We start from the raw sequence: 20,496 nt of genomic DNA on the forward strand, positions 1-20,496 counted from the left end.
ACAGTGAACTTGGAGAACCCACTACTTTGTTTTAACAAACAGGAAGCGAGCCTGTTCTTTGTCTGGGGGAATACACTTACCTCATCCTTTCAGAAGAGATTGGAAGTTCAATTCTATCCTAGACTAGAGTGTAGACTACAGACCCTGGTATGTATGCTAAACTCTGTGATCAAAAATTGTGTTTTCCTGTTGAGATACGAGATACCGTAATTCAATCATGGTTTTTAAACAGGCTTATGAAGATAGGGTTTTGCAGTTATAGATCTCACGTGATTTCATGCCAAAAACTAGGTAAAATGAGTAAAATTCAGCTGATTTCACAGATACTGAAGATTAACACACAAGGGCATTGGAATGCCCCCCTCACTGCACCCCCCCCCCCACCGGGGTTTGAAGCTCCTGAGGCTTATTATACAAAGGTGGTGGTATCAGCGACAGTGGGGAAGGTGTTCAGTGCCCAAGGCTGGCTTCCTGTTCCACCTGTCACTCTTGTCACGTACAAATAGGCCATATGCGGGATGCTCTCCGATTGATGGTGAAGTCATGAGAAAAAGAGAAGAGATTAGCAGGTAACAAACGAAAATATTACCCTACCACAAACAGCTAAGCAAACACCGCCTGATGATCAAAAGGGTGAGGACGTGGAACGGAATGAGGTCACCTACCTTCAGGTTTCTTTCCTCACATAGGAAGCCTGGCATGGAGTACCTGTGCGGAGGCACCTCATGCTGCCTAGCAAAGCAGAATCTAGAAATAAGCTCCTGAACATTACTCTCACTGACCAGGAGAGGGCACCTAGCACTAATGAATGAAAAAATCCTGTCCACAACAGATTCCTCGTGGACTCTACTACCTGTACTTTACAAATCAATTTATTTCATGTGTCCGTTGCAAACGCCTTTCGATCTCAGGATAATTGCAGTCACACCTTCTTCTTGATGACAGTCCTGTGCGATATAATGTACCAGGTGGCCGAGATAACTGATTTTCCTGTACAGGGCACAGAAAGAAGTCCTTATGAGTACAAAATAATTTCAGAGGGAAGAATTTATTTGTATTGACAATTTCCCCAAAAAATGAACACATTAGACAAATTAAAATGTATTTAAGCAATCTTTCAGAAGAGGGAGAACATACTTATTAAAACCTTCCTGTACCGAAGCACTTCTGATTCATTCTCCCTCCCATTTCTTACACACACATATGTGGCTTGGTTTAGACTGTGAGTTCAAAGAATTCACCTCTAAACACGTTAAAACAGGGGAATTCATATTCTACCATAAAACAAAATGTGACACTATATTTGTACCACCCTTTCCCATGCCAAAAAGAAAGAAAGAAAGAAAGAAAGAAAGAAAGAAAGAAAGAAAGAAAGAAAGAAACTTGAATTCTATGTATTTCCTTTTAGGTCTAGCACAGACATAAACAACAATAAATTGGCCAACCATATTCTTCAGGCATATAATTTTCTTTCTTCCCAAAGTGGACACTCCCTGGGAAAATACAAATAACTTCTAATTGCAAAGCCCTTCAACACAAAAAAAGTAGGCCACCTTGACCAGAGCACAAAATAATCTTTTCCAAGAGCACTTGAATGAGCGCCTCATTATCCAAGGAAAAAATACATACCAAGATTTTTTACTACTTTATTTTGTTTCGTTTTCAAATACTTTTTATAGCCATGGAAAAAAAAACATATTGATGAATCGATTTTTCCAAAACAAAACCATGATGTCTTTTAATTTTAGCCTGAAAGTAGCTCCCCATCTCCAGCATTTGAGAAATAATAACACTGTGGCAGAGTGTGGCTGAAAGACTTGCTCAGGGACACACAATGTATCCAACTCTGGGGGTAATATTTCCACACACCAAGCACTGATTTCATATTATAAAATTACCTAGAAATTCCCAACTATTTGTGTCCTACTGGATATAAAGAAATCTCTGTAATCCAAAGTCGTGATGGATTAATTTACATTATAGCAACTGGAACCAACTTCAGTTTAGGAACCTAATTATTTAACACTCAAAGAAAGTACATTTGGCTCTTGGTTGACAATTATCTTCCCTGTTATTAATGATAATAAACAATGCCCTAAAGGAGTGGCTGCTATGTGTCACTGTCCCCTCAATTATCTTCCAAAGTAGTTTTTATTGTGTCCATTTTATAGAAGACAAGACTGAAAGGCTCAGAGATGTTAAGTAACTGTCCCATAGTACACAGCAATTAGCAGCAGAGGCAGAAATGGCACCAGCTGTGTCTGACTTCTCGACATTGCTGTCTGTCTCCAGTACCCCTCACTTCTCCTTAACTGCATAAATTATTCTATGAAATTGAACCATAGATGCCATTTTCTATTAATCGCATCAGTACCTGCTTTCCTAATTCCTAATTTTTTCAGTTTAGGGCAGAAAGAGATTGCAAAGCAAATTACCTGTATAGGGCACCTCATAAAAATCCAGAAAGGACTATGAATTCTTATGATAAAAAGTATACTTGTATTACTAGTTTGAGTACAAAATACCACAATATCCATTTTCTGAGAGATCTTGTTATTACTATTAAGGCAGTTTTGCCTACTTATTTATTTATTTCACTTTTAAGCACAGGTAAAACTCTTGTTGTTAGTTACAGCCCTGATGATCTAATAATCAAGTTCTTGAAACAACAATGCACATTTACCTGTGATCAAATACAAATTTCAGGAGGTTTCAGCAGATCCTCTCAAAAATCTGTCCATGAGCTTATGCTTGGAGAACCATACAAGTGTTTAAATTGCTTTTCTATGCTTTCATCAAGTTCAAACTAGGTGACATTATCCGCTTTAGCAAACCCAGGGCCTATTTTTAAAGTATTAGGTACATAAAATCTCAGAAGTGCATACAATCCTTTCCAACAGTTGCCATCTTCCCAAGAGCCACGAGTGTCAAAACAACAGGCAAGGTTTTTCATGTGGTTACTGGCTGCCCGAGTCACTCCTTGGCAGGAGTGTTCAAGACCAGCTGAGCCTTGGGGAAAATACTCAGAAGATGAAAAGACAAAAGATAGAATTCTGGGGCTTCAAGCCATGTCAGACTAGCCCCCCCGCCCCCGGCCCCGGCTCCTTCCCTCTCCCACGGGTTATGGCAATCAGAGCCCAGCCCTTACCAGGTATCTGGAGGAAGTGTCTGTAAGCGGCCTCTCTGTGGTTAGAGAGCTGGTGTGTCCAAGCAGATGCAGGAGAGAGGCTTTTCCTGCATGTCTCCGGAGCTCTTTATGGACATGGAGGAAGTGGTGGGCTCCTAGCCAGGGCTGGCCTGAGGGCGGCTTAGCCGTGGGGAAGGATGGGATCTGGCATTCCCTCTCACCAGGCTGTCCACCTGTTTTCCTCACACAAGCTACTCCAAGAAAGGGAATTCACCACCTTCTGTTCTGCTGTGCTCACTCCAGCTCTGCCCTCTACCTTGGGTTTGCCCCTGGGATGGAAACAAGGGAGACAGCCAGCTGTGGGGTAGGCCCCCTAGGAGGACTGAGCCCAGGCCCCGGGTCACCAGAGTGGCAGATAAACCGGTAGCTTGAAAGGCCGGGGTGTAAGGGCAATTTGTTTCTCATCATATATTCCTTGAATATTGAATATATTGAATATTGAATATAGTGAATATTGAATATTCCTTGAATATTCTTTTGAATTTTTTAGCATGTGCGTGATTTACTTCTTTTCCTTTAAAGTGGCCAAACACCTCTCTATAAAGTCTCATGTCTACTAGTCTAGACAGACAACTTAACCTTGGATCTGTACAATGATGATAAAACCCTAAGTTAGAACGTGCTCACCATTTTTAAAAGGGGCAAAGCTTACATATATTAGTTATGAGTGGCTTGTGATAGGTTTTCAGGCACTAGGATGGTGTGTGGTATACATGGGGCAATAGCTTCCTGGATGACACAACAGTTGCTTTCCCTTCTTCTGGCAATCATATCCACATATTCCTTTGGAGAACTACCATCTTCCCAATTCTCAAGCCCTGTGTTTTGAGTGGACTTCATGTTCGCTACTGGAGGCTGACAATTAGACCTGGCCAATCAGAGCTTTGCATGCCCCAGTCATACTGAGACAGAAAGCAACAAATTTGGCAAGATGGTCCTCAACGTACCATGAATAGTACCCCCCCTTCCTGCCCAGACCACACATACATTGGGCACTGGTGGGAAGACATTTCCTCTTCTATGTAGACCCCAACTCACAAGAAGTTGAGCTCCATCTAGCACCAGAAGCACCGTCTTCAATAAGCCATTTCTTTCTTCTACCAGGCCAGATCCTTCTGTGCAATGAGGTTCCTGGTGAGTTCTCTAAATCTTGTGAGCATCAGCACATTTCTTTACATCTTTAGTAAAATTTTCAGGGTTTGGAAGTGCAAAGCATTTGTTTCTAAGGTGTGGCTTTGTCACTGGCACCCTCTGGTATCTGAGATTAGATTCTACTTATGGTGGTGTACATAGGATGGGTCACGAGGCAAATTAGCATCCCCAGGAAGGGTGACTACATCAGCAAAGGTCATGACAGGCTTTTAAAGCACTGAAAGACTAGTACACTAGGTAGAAGGAGCTGTACCTGCTGTCATGGGAAGGTCAGGGGCTTTAGTTTGGGATATTAGAAACTTACTCTTCCCAAACAATGTATTTTTTAAATTTTTTTTAATGTTTATTTATTTTTGGAAGAGAGACAGAGAGAGCACAAACAGGGGAGGGGCAGAGAGCAAGGAGACACAGAATCTGAAGCAGGCTCCAGGTTCTGGGCTGTCAGCACAGAGCCTGACATAGGGCTTGAACCCACGAACCGTGAGGTCATGACCTGAGCTGAAGTAGGATGCTTAACCAACTGAGCCAGCCAGCCACCTCTCAAACGATGGATTTTAACATAAGAAATCTGGCAAGTCTTTGAATTCAACCTATGGAGTAATTTGACAGGCTGTAGGGTCAGACTCTGTGATTGATTTCTGTACCAACAACCACAAAAAGAAAATTTGTTTAAGGCTAAAAAAATCCCTGGCTCTCTAGCCATACTGAGTGGAAAATTTAAAGCCCTCAATTTCTCATTTCTTTAATCTCGCCAGTGCACTTTTCAGTAGCCAGTTTAACCCCTATTCCTCATGTCATACTGTGCCATGGCCCTTATCACTCGGTTATGAAAGCTGTATTCTCTGTAGGTGCTTTATTCCAGGTGCTGTGGATTATTATTATTCCATCATTTCATGGTTAAGTCAGTCCTCATTTCCATGAACCCCAAATTGGCTAAATATCTAACCTATTGCCTCCACTGCTATTGTCAATCAGGATACAGTCAGAGATAACAGAAAACTCTCCATTTTAAGCAGGATGTAACTTAAAGCAGGGAGTTCGGTCTTTATAAAATCCTTGAAAGAGATGGAGAATTGGATGCTAGCCTGGCCTCCAGCAATAATTTCAGAATGATTCTGTAACACTGGCTCGCCAAAGGCGCCGTTACCTAGACCACATTTAGAAAAGCTGGGAATCTGGAAGCCGTCCCTGGAGCTTTTGCTCTGGGAACACGTACCTTAGCAGCAGTCCAGGGATCTGGAAAGTATTGTCGGCTCCAGAGCCATCTTGCCCCTCCTGGGCTCTCTACTAGCCCTAGACCCATAAAGCTACAGAATCGATCCCGTGACCACATCATCACTCTTGCCAGCAAACTCAGCAGAAACGGAAAAGGGAGAAACCCTGCCTTGCCCCAGTGTCGGGTTTTGTGCAGCCCATCTGACTGCAGAGGCAAATTCTCTAACCCCAGCTTCAGGGGGCTCTGATAGGTGTAGATGTTAGCTTTCCTACCTCAGCGGTTCAGGAAGGCTCACGAGGGGGAACCGCACCCCTGACAAAATCCCCAAGCAAAATTCTAACAAGCCTGAAACAGATGACCTCGTTTCTTCTTGGATTTGGAATAAATGTAGTTCTTGGATGCCTCGCAGTTACAAAATGTTAATAAGCTGCATTCTGAGCCTAGCATCGGCTTAAGCACCATGTTTTTTCTCAGCTAACTGCCATTGGGTTGAGCCTAAACTATTTCTTGAGCTTTCTTCCTGATGTGGTCAAGGGCTGAATTCTAAGCAAAGTAAATTAACTTCTAGGGATTTATGAACTGAAAGGTTCTACAAACATCCTTTTAAATAATGTTTACATTTATTTAAAGTAGTTTTGAGGGTAGGCTTCCTATGTCTCAATGGAGGAGGTAAGGAAATATTTCAGATACTACGGATGTAAGGGAGGACTCCTATTTCCTTGAGCATTTTTTGTTTTACCTGTTTCCTAGAAAATGTATTGATCTTTTTATTTACATTAACTGACAAAGAAGCCAGATAATATCCTGTTTACGTATAACAATTTTCCAAAATAATGGATATTAAAGTGGATTATGTGCAAGGGAAAAATAGAATGGATGAGAACCCAGAGGTGCCCCTATAAAGACCCAGAGGTGCCCCTATAAAGACCCAGGTCCCTGGGCAAGTGGTGCCACATATGTACAAATTCTCTGATGAGAGACCCACAACCACATTACATGGTTTAGCATTTTTTTAAGTATGGATTAGTCAGAGAAAGACTTTGTACTTCTTAGGTGCTTATGTTAATGGTTTGACTTTTAAAAGCAAAAATGAGGGGTGCCTGGGTGACTCCATCCACTGAACATCCAACTCTTGATTTGGGCTCAGGTCATGATCATACAGTTTGTGGGATCAAGCCCCACATCAGGCTCTGTGCTAACAGTGCGGAGCCTGCGTGGCATTCTTTGTCTCCCTCTATCTCTTCCCTTACCCTGATCATGTGGACACATGCATGTTCTCTTTCTCTCAAAATAAAGAAATAAACTTAAAAAAAATTAAAAATAAAAGCAAAAATGAATTGTTCACAAAGATGTTCAATAGATTGAAATACCCAGGGGGAGGAAACAAAAGGTACTCTAACCACATTCAGAACCTCAAGAAGGTACAATCGTGAAAAACTATTTAAAATTTAAAATTGTTCTTTAATTGTTCTCTACACTTGGGCACATGCCAACGAGTACTTTGGAGATAAAAGAGCCCATTCACAAGTGAACTTTTTGAAATGACCTTTGGAGCTCAGGGAATATACCATTTGCTGCTGAGGTGCTTACCTTTATAGTCTGCCTTTCCCCAGGTTTGGTCCACACGCTGCCAAATTGGAAAGGGCAACGAGGAAATTCAGAGAGAAAAAGGTCAAAGCTCAGACTTGGACACTGTGACTGAGAACTGTGTAGCCCGTATCACGTGGTTTAGCAGTGATGCCTATGGTCCTTGTCACTGCCTCCATTCCTCTGCATTTCTCGAGTTCCTCACAGCTCTGGGGTTAGTCCCGGTCCATGTATGTTGTTAAATAATTGACTTACCCTTCTTAACTTGACTAACTGTGGTCTTTGTACTTACACATCTAAAAGCGTATAAGTTAATAAACAGTGTATTGTTCTAGTATAAAGAAAAACAACCTAAAAGAGGAGTAGAGGAAAAAAAGGCAAAGACATGGTTAAGAGAAAAGGGGAACTAATAGCAATAGGTGAGTGAAATTCAATGTTCAATTTGCAGAAAACATATACTCCTTTTCTTGGATGTGCTGAGTGAATCCATAAATCTCTTCTTCCAGCATATGGGGTTGACCTACCCACCAACTTTCCAACAGACGAATGTCTCCACCCAGCTACTCGCTCCAGAGTTTTAGTTATTGAGTCAAATGCCTTGGCCATTCTAAGAAAATTCCACAAGTAACAATTACTGTACTTGGCAGGCAGCCTGGTAATACCCGGCTGGAACTTTATTTTTTTATTGATTTAAAAATACATTTCTAAAATATTTCTCAGATCTATTGCTACTTAGGAAAGTGTATTATTATCAAAACATAAAGTGAAGAAAGAGCTAGAAGAAGTAATTTTGGCAAATAAGTAGATAATAGTATTCTAAATCAGTATGTTATTTAATTATAATCTAAATGTAATTGAGTCCCTGTCCCCAAATGGCCTATTTTCAAATAGTAAATAAAAGCAGTTGGAATCTTCAGTAAGTCTCTTGGTGGGGGAAAATGCCTACAAACAGATAGTGTGTTGTTAATACAAGCCACATGACTTAACATTCTTTTTAATGGATAGTTTTCTTACTCCTCATCTCTTTATAAATTTCATCTCAGCCCCTCAGCATGGTCTTTCCACTGCTATCCTCTCTCTCATCTTCCTCCTCTGGAGGAGACGGACCCTGCGCCCAGTCTATAACCAACAGCTCGAGCTGCATAGACAGACCGTCCCTGCTGCATGACTTTCCCTCTGTCACGTTTACTCTTGTCCTGTGCTTTGACTATTTTTCTCATAAGAATCATCCCATCACTCCAACTCTGCATAGAAAATGAGATACAACCAGTAAGACTTTTTTCTCCTTGGAAGAGAACAAAGCGATGAGGGAGTCTCTGGATATTTGCCAAGTACACACTTCTATTTTCTCTGTTACCTTTGGCCCACTTAGATCTTTATTCCCACTCCCAAGAGGAGAATGCCATATGTGTTTGTACAACTCACCACCACCAGGCATCACACGCCAACCTGGTTTTCTTCTTTGCTTGGGTCAGACAGGTTACTACCATGTGCTGAGGAAAGTGTAGCACGCCTGTGTCCATTTAAGTTTCTCCTATAAAACTGGAAAGTAGATGCATCAGCAGTTGGATTTTAACGCCCACCCAGTGTCCTTATTTTCAGTAACACGAGGATAAAGGTGATTTCACAGAATTCTTTCTATTACATGGGCATGTGACCACTAGATAACCTGCACCAACAGAAGTGAGGCAGTATGGGGCCATGAAGAGCCATCAAAGTTTTGGGGAATCAGAGGTGGTCCAGAGCACTTTTTCTCCTATTCTAGGTACTATCAACTGTAGGGAATTGGGTAGCTGGAAAATTATACTGCTGTTAAATGAGGAGGACCCTTCCCAACCTGGCACTCCTCTAGTAAGATATGGTTAGAAACCTCACTTTAAATAAAACAACGCGCCTAACGAGGCTGAGTCAGCCTTGCCTCATCCCTTTCTCTTGAAGTCCTCCCTAGATCTGGGGTTTAGCCTCCTTCATGTGTAATGCTCTTGTAGGGCAGCTACACTCAGCTCATGGTCTACTTCACTAACCACAAACATTCAAGGAGATTCTGAGTGACTATAGTAAACATGAAGCCTGCTTAATGTATTCTCCAGTCTAAGGCTGTTTAACAATTCTTCCTAATCAGTCCTTCCCTCAGGAACTTGATCCTGGCAATTACGAGCCTATATCAGACTCTATTGCCCCCTAGAGGATGACTCATTTCAGTGGTTTTCTGTAGGAACGCAAGAGCAGTTTCTCCCCACTCACAGTTAGGAACTTGACATATGACCTCCAGCAACACTCCATCCTGCCATACACTCATTCCTGAGCAGTGAGGAAGTCCACTATGGAAAGGAAAGTATTGTGTGGCTTCAAGCCCACAAGACCTATAGAAAACATTTTTCTGTCTGCAAGGAGGTCTACTAAAGCAGTTTTAAGTCATTTGCTAGCCACACCTAAAATTCCACTTCTTGGGTTCCTGGTGAGACACCTCCCAAGAATTTCTCAAATTCCTAGTAGTAAGCAGCCTGCATCAGTAAATCCAGAAGCTGTTTGACTTCAAGTGTCCCAGTGGAAGCCATGTTCTGAGGACAGGAAATTTTCAGAAGGGGAGTAGAAACATTTAAATAATAGGGGCGCTTGGGTGGCTCAGTCGGTTAAGCGTCCGACTTCAGCCAGGTCACGATCTCGCGGTCCACGAGTTCGAGCCCCGCGTCGGGCTCTGGGCTGATGGCTCAGAGCCTGGAGCCTGCTTCCAATTCTGTGTCTCTCTCTCTCCCTGCCCCTCCCCCGTTCATGCTCTGTCTCTCTCTGTCTCAAAAATAAATAAACATTAAAAAAAATTAAATAAATAAATAAATAAATAAATAATAAAAGCATGTCTGCTATTGTCTTCTTTTCTTTTAGGAAAAATTGTTACAAAAAGTTGAGACAAATACCAAGCAACCGAGAGTCTGTTTAGAATGGATTAAAAACCAAGCTCAGAGATCCCCTCATTACAATTCTACATAAATCTAGTTCTACATGAGAGCATCTTGTCCCCAAAATTGACATTTTGCCCAGTACGTCTCCACATTTCACTGGCTTTCAGTATTACTCTAAAAACTACTGGCACTTTTTTGGGACCATTTTCTCATTTATAACCATTCTGTTAGTAGTATGGCAGGCATGGGGTAAGTATGTAGTTCTAGTAATTATTATATACTAGCCTCAAAATTCTAAAAAGGTGGTCCTTAACACGTGACTCAAATAGAACTTGGGCTCCATGCCAACTCAGCAGGATGTCAATTCAATAAACAAAAGTCAATCATCCTAATAGCAATTAAGCAATTAGAAACTTTAGTCAATCTCCAAGGAAAATGTCAAAATAGGGGGTACATTCTTAAGACATAGACAGTTTTCTTATAAAATCTCTTTAGACATCACACAGTCTCAATCTCTAGCCAATATGAAATAAACATTGAATATTTAATACAGATCTCTGTTCTCAGAAATTAATTTAGAGCACCAGCATGACAGAAAAATCTTTTTGTTAGAGGTGATTCAGAATAATGAAGCACATTGTAGCAGTATTTTATTTAGTGGTCCCTTAGTATCATCAGCAAAGTATATTATTTTCTTCCAGAAATAAATGACTTAATAATAATACCCATTTATCAATACAGAAATGAGCAAATTTTGTCAATTCATTCTCACTAATCACTTATTTAAACTGATTATTGTTTTTTTAAGGTTTATTTTTGAAAGAGAGAGAGAGAGAGAGATGCAGAAAGAGATGGAGACACAGAATCTGAAACAGGCTGCAGGCTCCGAGCTGTCAGCACAGAGCCTGGTGCAGGGCTCGAACCCACGAACCATGAGATCATGACTTGTGCTGAAATCAGACGATTAACTGACTGAGGCACTCAGGTGCCCTAAAACTGATTATTAGTACAAGGTTATAGCACAGTAAAAATGTATTGATAAAAAAAAGCAGTAATTTCTGTTTCTGTTTACTCTTTGTTCCTATAGCTACTTCTAGGCAATATTTTTCCATTTTGAAAGCAAGCCTTTAATGGAGACACTTAGAGAAAAGCCTATTTGATTGTGTACATAAGTGTCAACACAAATTCTGCTGTAGTAATTTGTGGATTTCCTCTGTGGTTTGCTTGAAAGATCACTAAATGATCATTTAGCACTTCACATATGAAAATATCACCATTTGGAATACAGCTGGAACTGCTCTTAGCAGGGCTTTGTTATTTCCCAGGACAAGTCACAGCATTTTTAGGAACCCTATCTCAATGCTCATGCATGTATTTTGCCACATAAGCTTTGCAGTTTACTGTTAGATCATCTTCAAGTTTCTTCTCATCTCATTTACAATTCATCACATAGTTATGTGATAGTTACGGCTGCCTAAACACCATTCTCAATAAAGGGCAGTGCACAAAATATCCAAAATGTCCTAAGAAGATGTGAATAACAGTTCAGTTGAATGAATTATTCAATTTATAAATGAAAATTTAAATAGGATAAGGCTAAAATTCTTTATTATAGAACTGCTTTGTTTACAGTTAAGTTACCCTTACCCTTTTTAAGTTAAGAAACATGTAGGTATTGGTACATGTAAATGTGAGAGCCTGACTAAAGTCAGCTTGGTGTGGTCAAGTATTGGGCAAGATTTCCCATTCACCTCCGCCAAGACCCTGTCATTTTAGTGAGATTAAGCTTCCAATTGCTTCAGCCCAAGACCTCTGGAGCAGATGCTCTACTAGTCTGGTTAAATTATGCCCATTTCTCTCCCAAGTGAGAAAACACAAGTTCCCATGCTGAGACAACTGAAGGGATTTTTCATTTGGTACACTGATTCTGGGAGTGTAATACATGTTTGTTGAAACCATACCAAGCTGAGACAAAGTATTCTTATGATTAATGCTTATTAACATGTATTGAGAACAGATATTGTACTTGGTCCATACACAATACATAAAGTCACCATTCCTACAGATGGAAATAAACAGCTTGGATGAATATATTGATGAAATTTATATCCTTATGGAAATGATAGTTCAGTTGGGAAGACAGACACTGAACATGTAATTACAGGCGAGGCCAGCTTTACAAAGAAGGGCAGTATACTATATATGTGCAAAAGATAAGGAACTGACATTGTCTAGAGGTTAAGGGAAAGTCTCCAGAAAGAAATTCTGAATTGAGACTTGAAGGAACTGATGAGGCTGGTTAGCAAAAAAGAAGAGGGAAGTGTGGTTTATGTAAAAAAGGTCCTGTTGGAAAAAGGGCAGTTTGGCCTGGAAATTGCAACAAATAGTAGCAGGTGTAAAGGACATAGCACTGTGAGGAGAAGGGGGTGGTGGTACCCCTGAACCCGAGAGGTAGGCAAGAGTAGGGTCCATGAGGCATGGGGTTTCCACTTTATCTTAAGGGGTGTGAGATTCTCCTAAACCATTGTAATGACAGGAATGATATGGTCAGAAGTGTGTTTGTAATAAAATCATCCTGGCTGCTGTATGGAATATGTGAATGGTGGGCATGGGTGAATATGGGAAAATTGGTTAGGAAGTTATTGCCTAAGAGAGAGACAATTGGTGATGTGGACAGGGGCATTTGAAATGAAGATGGGGAGAAGTAAATGCCTAAAAAATTAAAGCAGGTCCAATGAACAATTTGGTGGGTTGCATACTGAGGGTAAAGGACAGAGCAACTTGCAGGATGACTTCCTGGTATCTGGACTAGCCAGATGGGACTGTGGTTATTAAGATAAATGACAATAAAGGAAAAACTAAGGGGCAGAAAAATAATGTTTAGACATATTATATACTAAAAGTTTTGGAATAGATCCATATGTATTAATGTATTATTAACCATTCATTTAAAAATTATTTCCTTCTTATTCCAGGATTAAGCACAACTTTCATATATATAAATATTGCTCCTTCCTCCTCTTGTGAAACTCTTTAATTACTCTGTGTGGGGTTAAAATTATTTAAAAAGTAACTATAACACCTTATAATATTTTATCTTTTAATGAATTACCATAACTATTTGAAGTATTAATATTTTAGATGAAAGAACAAATGAATATTTTTGAAAACGTCTGGCCATTTTCAATATTCTGATTATGTGAAATGAATTATTCATGTTTTTTTCAATAGATTTTTTTATGGTCAAAATTATTTTCCCCAATAAAATGATTCATTCACAGACAGAATAAAGTATGTATCATATATATCTCTGAGAAAAAGATATAACTGAATATGAGTGACTTCATGTGAAAATAGCAGAAGAACCACTCAGCTAACTCAAAGATTGTGAAATAACAGTATGTGCATTCTTTTAAGCACAATGTTTTGGGTTGGTTTGTTATATAGCAAAAGTTAACTGATATGGAATTGTTTTTTTCATTACCTATTTCCTAAAATGGCCTATATAGAATCATTCTGGGTATTTCCTGATATTTTCTTTCTCTTATTTACATCCATCACACCTCTTCTGCAGTGTCTTGTTACTCTGCTCCCTAAATCTTAAAGAATAAAAGTTTTTAAGAAGTTAAAAAATCAATTTATAAAATCAGTAGTATTACCATAAACTAGCAACAAACAACAAGAAAATTAAATTTAAATATTTTCAGTTACAATAACCTCAACACACATAAAATACTTAGGAATAAATTTAAAACAAAAGACACGAATGTAATGTTCTATACTGAACATTACAAAACAGTGCTGAAATAAATTAAAGAAGACCTGAATAAGTGGAGTGATATATCATGTTCATGGATTGGAAATTTTATTTATTTATTTTGAGAGAGAGAGAGACACAGAGAGCATAACTGGGGGAGGGGCAGAGAGAGAGGAAGAGAGGGAGAATCCCAAACAGGCTCCACACACACTATCAGTGTGAAGAGCCTGATGCAAAAACTTGAACTCATGAAACTGTGAGATCATGACCTGAGCTGAAATCAAGAGTTGGACGCTCAACCAAACAAGCCACCCAGGCAGCCCTAGAAAACTCATGTTATTTAAATATAAATGGTCCCCAAACTGATCTATAGATTCAATGCAACCTCAGTCAAAATTTCAGCAGTATTTTAGGTAGAAATTGACAAGCTGTTTCTCAAGTGCAAGTAGAAATGCAAAAAACCTAAAACACTCAGAATATTTTTAGAAAAAAATGATAAAATTGGAGGACTTTCACTACTTAATTGCAAGACTTACTATCTATGATAATCAAGACAGTGTGGTACTAGCATAAGAATAAGTAAACACATCAGTGAAAAATAGTAAGAAGTCCAGAAAGAGATCTACACATTTAAGGCAAATTGATTTTTGAAATCGGTGTCAAGGGGCCTCTTAGAGAAAGAATAGTCTTTTCAAAAAATAACGCTGTATCAACTGGATATCCATGTGGAAACAAATAAACCTCAACTCCTATCTCATACTATATCCCCCAAATATTTCTAAATGGATCACAGACCTACAGATAAAGTTAACTCATAAAGCTTTTAGAAGAAAACATGGAAGAAAATCTTGTGAACTTGGGCTGGAAAAAGATTTCTTTGACAGGATATAAAAAGCACTAACCACAAAAGAAACAAACTGGTAAACCAGATTTTATCAAAATTACAAACTCCTGTTCTTCAAAAGACATAATTAAGAAAATGAATAGGTAAGCCACAGAGAAAATATTTGTAATACATACGTCTCACGTAAGTCTGTATCCAGAATATATAAAACACTCTTACTCCTCAGAAGGAACATAAAAAAATTAAAAATTGGGCAAAAGGTCAAAACATATATTTCACAAATGTGTAGCGCATGAAAAATAGCACACAAAAGAAATGCTCAAAATCATTAGTCATTAAAGAAATGCAAATTAAAACAACAATGAAATACCATTATACAGGCAATTGTTAAAATGGAAAAAGACTGAGCTATCAGGGGATGCCAAGGATGTGGAACAATGGGAACTTTTTATGTAGCTTCTATGAAGGTAAATAATACAATTACTTATAAAAATATTTAATAGTTCCTTATGAAATTAAACATGTACCTACTCTAAAGCTGCAGCAATTCTGCCCTTAAGTATTTATCACAAAGAAATGAAAAATACATCCACAGAATTATTTGTAGATGAATGCTCATATCAGCTTTATTCATCATACAGATCTGGAAAACAAATCATTGTATGTTCATAGCATGAAATACTACTCACTAAGAAAAACAAATGAACCTCTGATTGAGCAACATATGTATGAATTTAACAGACATGCTGAGCAAAGGAACAGACACAAAAGGGTACCCTCTGTATAATTCCCAACAATATGAACTTCCAGAGGAGATAAAACTAGTCTAAGTGGAAAAAATAATTCAGAACTGTGGTTTCCTGGGGCAAGGGTGGAGTGGGCTCACGGGGACTTTGTGAAATAATAAGGAAATAACCTGTGTATTGAGTGTGGTGCCAGTTTCAAAGGCATACCATTTGTGAAAATTCTTCAAAGTATACACTTAAAAATTATACGTTTTAATTTATTTAAATTATATCTCAATAAAATTTATTTTTTCAAGGAATGTTCATGCCCCGAAGTAACAAAATGGGCACTTTAGAAAGTAAAGACTGTTTCTGTTTCTATATATATAGAAAGCCTTTTAGCTTGATTGTCTATATACAAATAGTCTTTGTTGACTTTTCAAGTTGAATACCCAAGTACCAAGTAGTAACAATGGTCATTATGTACTTAGTGCCTGCTATAAGCTAGAATCTCTGCCATACACTTACATTTAATCCACACAACAATCCTGAAAGGTAGGACTTACTATCTTTATTTCTGGTGGAGTAACTTAAGTCTCAGAATAAAGTAATTCGTCCAAGAACTACTTACTAGTAAATAGTAGAGGTAAGAGTTTCTCCAGGGACTGTCGGTCTCCATCACCCAGCTTCCTTCTACTATGCGCCACCTTCCAGTTGACTTGTATGTCACACCTATTCCAAAGCCATTTAACTACAGGTACTAGGTAAGTAGTCACTACTCATCTACTCATTTAGTTGGCCTGCCCACAATCTCCTTATCGTGTAACCTTTAATAAGCCTAATTTCTCCAATAATTAACACACTGAAAATCCCCAAAAAATTGATACTTACCTCCTTTCTACCTCACGTGGCAAGAGTTTCATATAATGTGTATCATAGGATAGAGCTGGGTTCAAGGTCCAGCTCTGTCAGTTTTTAACGGAGCACGTTACTTAATCTCTCTAAGATTCAGCCCTTTATCCATTAAATCAAAGTATTAACAACTACTTTCACTGGGGTATTGTGAGGATAAAATGAGGTAATGCCCTTAAGCATTATGCATTGTGCCAAAAACGTAGTTAATGACAAGAAATAGAAATGTGTCTTATTAATGAGAAGACAGGTATTGTCCTTTTAGAGAGGGTGCTTATTTTTCTTATTATTGCATATTTCCTTATTATTTCCTTCCTCTGCTAGGGAACAATTTAGCAAGTGTGGAAAGGCTCTGGGTAGTCAACTCAATCATTCCAGCACTGGCGATTCCTTAGCTGTGGATCATTTTGATGTATGTATTCATTTAAGATTTTTCACTTGATATTTACTATCTACATTTAATATTTTTCAATATGCCACTGTTACAGGCCCCTGTACTAATTACTTGCAAAAACTTACATAGACCAGGGACAATAGAGTATAAAAGATGGGTCAGTGTAGAAAAACCTGTCTGGTTCCCATACACATGTCCCATAAACTGACAGTTTCTACCACTCCTCAAAGAGTGGTCTTTGAGTGGTCAAACTGTCCAGAGGAGTGGAAAAACTATCCAGGGCCATTAGATGACCTGTAGGAGACACTACTACCAAAGACTTTATGAATTTCAGTTTTTCTCTTTTTATCACCTACCTTCTGGAAGAAATTACTATGATCCATGAAACAGCAGAAAGGTACAAAAATAAAACAGGTAGAAGGCAAAAAAAAAAACCCCATGTTTACAACAATGTCCTAACTGTAACTAACTGGGTGTGCTTTAAGAGACTCCCACTGCTTTAAGAACCATTACATATAAAGCTTTGATTCTGTGCTGAAGGTGCTATATCATCAAGAGGAAGTAGATGGTTTAAATGAGTAGTGTTCTAATAATAACAAAAAGAGAAAGAACTATGATTCTCAAAACTGATGTCAAGTAAAATCAGGAAACAGGTTTTTTCCTTCATAGCCTCACCAAATCTTCCTTCCACTCTGCCTCTACTCCAAACACGCATAACACTCTCAAATGTTTTGAGATCTATTTCTTTGCAGGGGAGGAAAAAAAACCCCTCCATATAATTTGGATTAGGTTGTTAGTAATTTGTTGTCTTGTTCTTCCGGACCCTAGGGTTAAGTTAAGACAGAGAGATGACTCATGGTCGGCTGCAATCATTGCATGTGATGGGCAAAGAAAGAGATGCCCGAGTTAAGCATAAACGTCCTCCCAACTTCTAACCCACCCTCTCAGAGGATCACACCCAGGTTATATGAAATTCAGTAACTTCCAGGGTTCTAGGACGGTAGAATGCGGGAAGAGATGAGGGGCAGCTAATAGACCAGGACGTGGACTGAGGAGATCGGTGGGCTCTCCGTTAGAAACAGAAATGAGCCTAGTACATTGCACGGTGAGACGAAGAGTTGCTTCTTTGCCATTGGACAGTCCATCAGGCCCAGTCAAATCACTTGGACTTCACTCATGGGCAGTTTTGCCAACTGGCTGACCCCTCATTTTTGTGGTCAATATAACCAAACTACTGTGAACTCTGGTTCAGTGAATTTCAAAGAGCCATTCTCCTATCATAAGTTCATCTCTTCTCGTTTTTCCATTTTGTTATAAAGACTACCATTATTTACTTAATCACATATGAATATGCAGACAGACACTAGAATGAAATCCTTTTCCATTCCCTAGGGTTAAGTTCCACATTTCCATTCCCTAGGTGGCCCAAGGGGATGGGTAACCAAACAAGATATATTTAAAATTCATAATTTCTGGAATTCTTCTACTCAGTCTGTTTACAGATTTTTTTTTTTTCAGTTCCGCCTTGACACACAGACAAGTGTGTACCAACTGTCTACTTTTTATATTTGGGTGAGTACCTGGAGGTGGTAATGTGGCATAAGACAAGAATGAGGAGAGAAAACAAGCACACTGTGAACTTTAAGGCGAACTCACTCTCTTCCATTTTACTCCAAGTCAAATGATTTCTAGCTCTTGATTTCACTCTGGTTACCCTTTCTGAACTACTTGTTAAAAATGTGCCTCTTATTCACCTCTCAAGACCCACCTTGTGTTGACGGCATACTTCCCTCTTTCCTCGTTTTCCCCTACGCACCTCCAAATTCCCACCTTCTTTATTTGATTCCCTGTGGTGCTTCCCAGGGACGTGGCCCCAAAGCACATAAGCACATTCGTCTTTACCAAAGAACAAGTTTGATATGAGCTTCCTGAGCCCCAAACAAAAGAATTAATGCTCAGCCTGAGTTCTTTGACTATAGCATTAGTGTTCTGGCCTTGGTCATTCAACAGCACTGTTATATGGTTTGGGCTTCTTGCATAATTCTACTTTCCATTTATATGAATTATCCCAGAACTATAAATACAGTTAACAAACATGGTGTACATAGCTTTAGGGCAAATTCCACTTCTTGGTCAATGGGCCAAACAATATTTCTGTTTAAATGCTTGATATTGATCGGGTACCTGGCTGGCTCATTCAGTAGAGCAAGCGACTTTTGATTGCAGAGCAAGCGATTCTTGATTGAAGGGTTGTAAGTTTGAGCCCCATGTTGTTTGTAGAGATTACTTAAAAATGAAATCTTAAAAAAAATAAATTCTTGACTTTGATAGCCTAGAATAGAAAAAGAGAATTAGTATCATTTCAACATTCTTCTGCATATGGTATATGCCATATGCAGAACTGTCTACGAAAAGAAAGTACCAAGGTCAAAGTGGAATCAGATATGGCTCTTAGCAAAACTAAAATGCTAAAGGTATTTTGATGTAGCTACCATTGTTGTTGTTGTTGTTGTTGTGATTGTCATTATTGTTATTATTTCAGTGTATAGAAGGAAGTGTGGTTTCTCCAATTTTGTGAATAATAGTTTTGTCATTGAACAGAGAGCACAATGTGTGGTTAGACTGTCTCCTATAGGGCTTGCACACACTTTACATTGTCCCCCATGTGGTAGCCATATGTTTGTTTTCACCTGGCTGAGTCTTAAGTCACAGAGAGTTTAGAGAAAGTGGAAGAGAGAGAAAACTAAGTAAACATCTCATTAGGATGGGTGACAAAGGGTAATGTGTCTTCTCCCCTAAAGTACTATGTGTGTGTTTTAAAGAAAATAAAAATAAATATTGAATACCAAAAATAAAGATTGCATACCACTACTGTTCTAGTTATTTATACTCTAGTTATTTATACTTGTACTGATAAGAATTTTTAAGTCTGTTAGAGCAAATTTGAAACAAATGATAACCCTCATTCAGCTATAAATTCTCCAAATGAGTGCATCAGTTGACATTCATTGAGTATTCATGAGTGTAAATCAGCATTATGATATATTACACTTCAGAGCATAAGTGTATTCAAGAAATATTTGTAAAACAAAAATGTAGACTGAATTTCAGTGAAGGGAAATCTATAAAAAGGGAAGATAGTCTGCAGACTCTAACTCACATAAAATACATCCAATGTTTTAAAGTCCAACTAAAGGAGTAATTTAATGAAATATTAATAATCATAATGCAACATTATAGTGAATGAATTGAAAGTTGCTGGAATTACTCAGACACACAAAAATCAGCAGTTTTAAAGCTAGGAAAAAACACTTCAGAGAGAATTTGGGTTAACCCTTGAGTCCTACAGATAACTAACAGCCAGGGAAAGTAAATCAGCTGTCCGAAGATACACAGCTTTTCTTATTTGAGCACCAGGATGGGAAACAAGAGTATTTTACTCAACATCCAGCATAAACTGTCTACCCTCCCATTAAGGGCTGCTCTGGTCTGCCAATCCGACGGTCACATCTCACAGAAAAGATCTTGCCTCAGCGATGTGTGGTCAACCACTGGCAGTTATGAGACTCTTTCCTGAGGAATAAGCTGTTCATGGGCAGATGAGAGATAATTACAAATTATACTCTCTCCCTTCCTGCTTCCCCCATCATTCGGCCTGTCCATCCAAATTATATACACCTGTTTCTTCTTTTTAATCCATCTTCTCTTAGGGGGGTTGGAGAAATTGAATAGTTTAAGCACTGCAGAAAGTCTATAAAATGTCTCTGACTTTCAGAAAGAGATGCGGCACTGTCCACCTGCCATCAGTGGGATTTCCACTTG

The sequence above is a fragment of the Panthera onca genome, chromosome A1 (assembly GCF_046562875.1).
Source record: "Panthera onca isolate mPanOnc1 chromosome A1, mPanOnc1 haplotype 2, whole genome shotgun sequence".
Classification (NCBI taxonomy): Eukaryota; Metazoa; Chordata; class Mammalia; order Carnivora; family Felidae; genus Panthera; species Panthera onca.